The sequence below is a fragment of the Lactuca virosa genome, chromosome 2 (genome assembly GCF_052849685.1).
Source record: "Lactuca virosa cultivar CGN04683 chromosome 2, Lactuca_virosa_CGN04683_v6, whole genome shotgun sequence".
In the NCBI taxonomy this organism is placed as follows: Eukaryota; Viridiplantae; Streptophyta; class Magnoliopsida; order Asterales; family Asteraceae; genus Lactuca; species Lactuca virosa.
In genome coordinates, this window is record NC_136427.1 from 118,528,681 (window position 1) to 118,531,417 (window position 2,737).

The 2,737-nt window shown below is 33.0% G+C and overlaps 1 long non-coding RNA gene across 1 annotated transcript; it reads right to left on the bottom strand.

Moving 5' to 3' along the window:
• Nucleotides 1-344: 344 nt before the first annotated feature.
• Nucleotides 345-1,163, bottom strand: LOC145156475 (uncharacterized). The gene is made up of 2 exons (XR_013736733.1): nt 724-1,163; nt 345-591 (listed from the first exon to the last, which is right to left on the bottom strand). It is a non-coding gene; the product is annotated as an uncharacterized LOC145156475 (long non-coding RNA).
• Nucleotides 1,164-2,737: the final 1,574 nt, after the last annotated feature.

Here is a 2,737-nt window from a genome sequence, read left to right on the forward strand (position 1 = left end):
ATAAGGAGTAAGACAACTAGTTGAATGAACATATCGTGTGCCCAAAGCTATGTGCTACTAGTTAATAAATCTCAATTGCATCTAAGTAATTGAATTAGGATTCTAGGGAAGAAAGTGTGTGAATCTAAACTGTCCATAACTGAACCGGGAGTACTCTAGTTTTCTCATTGAGATTTTCGTTTTCAATTAATAAATTTCCAAGCTTTTGTTTGGTCTTTTCTTTAATCTTTTTCATGACAATTGCTAGTAATAATTTTCTTTTTATTGATTACTTTGACACAAATTTTAACCACAAACTCCTTGTGGACGCGACCCGACTTACCCTATCTACTTAGGTTAGTTGGTTTATTTTTGATTGATACAACGACATCGATCAGTACTCAACATCACATAATCCTTAGTTACAACTGAGACTAAATACAACAAACAACAATGACAACAAGGTAAGAATCACTTTAACCATACAATTTCTTTTCTACAAAACTTCATATTTTGGCTTCTTTCCCTTCGATTCGCGGAGAAGATCATTCATTAGACTTTTATTCAACTTTGGATCAACCCATTGAAAATAGTAACAATCTTTGCTTGAACCTAGAACAATGTAGTAGAAAGGAATCAAAACATAACCTTTAATTCGTAATCCATAAACTAATAAAAAAACAAGCTTCAAATCCTCATCCAGAAACTAATAAAAACAAAAGCTTGCCCAATTTTGACACTTACAAAATCATCTAAAAGGATTTTTTTGTATGTTGATATCCACGTGCTTCAGCATCACATTCACAATTTTCTAAATCTTCAGTTGGTGTGATTTGTCCCTGATTTTGATGAACAAGCAAAAGAACACATGGAATCAGAAGCATGGTTGAAAGGATGAACAAGCAAAAGAACACATGGAATCAGAAGCATGGTTGAAAGAAAGAGCCGACTGCCTAGTCTTCTTCGCTATTGGTGCTACCTTTGTTACCAATATTAGGGTTTGAAGACGAAACTATATGTTTTACCTCACTACAAAATAAATAAAACTAAAATACACTAAATAGTGACATCAGATGGCACTATTCAAACGATAGTCTTCCATAACTCAAAGACTTGAACGAAAAATAGAAAAAGGATAGAAAAAGGGTTACGAGGTCTTGTGAACGGTAGGGCTGTTATGCTCTAACAAGATATGAGAGAATGCGAACCCTACCAGTGATTTTACTTCGTTTAATCAATTGGCTGTGAATAAGTCATACCCCACGTCGATTACTTTCCCTCTTTTCTCGATTTTGCATAAGGCAATCCTTCCTACTCCACAAGATTTGAAAGAAAAACCATATTCAGCCTAATAATATCCACGTAGATTCTTTTAAATAAATATATGCCATGTAATATTTTTAGCCGGTCAAATCAGGGTGAAACATGTTATTTGAATTTATTTAAACGGTAAAATATAATGTAAGTGTTTATTTGAACAAAAGTAAAATACAAGGGTTTTTCTGCATTTTTCCATTTTATTTACAATAATATAAAATTTTCCATGAACCCATTTTTATACTTTTTAATTTATGTCGTTATCATTTTTATATATTAATTTTTGACATCTGAATTATAGATAAAAACTATGTATTATTTTCCGTATGAATTAACCTTGTTTTTTCAGATTAGTCAAGAATGTTATTTTTTACATGATGGATACGTCAACAAAAAATTACTCCATTACATTCTTGTGATCGTATAACGGCTATATCGATTTTTTTATGTTAAAAATAATCGTTAAACTTATGTTTTTTTACACATAGGGTATGTTGGCAGAAAGAACAAATTTTCATGTTTATAGATTATTTTTTCTAAGTTATACAAAGTATGAAATTTGATAAAATAAACGGTATCATTTAAATATGAATAGATTGCCTAAAACAATTCAACCCGTTACACCAGATACCAGACTTATTGTATTAAGACTTATTATATTAAGTTAACTCTACGAAATTGATTGTAATAAGATAAAACGTAGGGATAATAACTTAAAAGAGTAACTTATTTTTCGATTTGTACAAATTAGTTCCTGAGTTTTTTTTGTCCATATTTTCCCATTGAATTTGTTGAACCGTTCAAAAAACATCCTTATGACCTTCAATCATAGGTTTAGCCAGTTTCCAACGTGTTTGACAACTCCGACGATGCTCCGGTCATCTTCTCCGGCAAGACTTCGACTTTCATGATTTCTGTGCCGGTATAAAATGGAGTTCATACAAGAAATCAAGCTTTGGGATTTTTGGGTTTCAGTTTAAGAACACACACGAAGTTTAGTCCTTCGGTTTTGAAATCAGAGTGTTGTTCCAGATGTTCATCATCTTCAACCTCCAACCCAGATCTGATGTTCATCGTCTTCAACTCTGATGCTCGAAGCTACCCTTGAAAACCCTCAAACATGGTGTGTTCGTCGATTTCAGGAGGGTGTTCATCTTCATCATGTTCATCTTTTTTCCAAAAACCAAACGAGCTCCAGAAGTGTGTGTGTATGTGTTCATCCTCGAACATCAGATCTGAAATCAAATGATATCCAAGAACAAAAAAGAAAATGATTTTGTGTGTTTTGGGTTCCTTGAAGATGAACACACTCACATATGGATGTTTTCCCAAAATCAAGCTTGATGGTCTGACGAGTTCTTAAAGGTCTAACGAGCTTGAAGATGAACTCGAGTTAGGGTTTTCAAACCCAGAAATCGAGCTTGGAGATACGGGTTCGTGT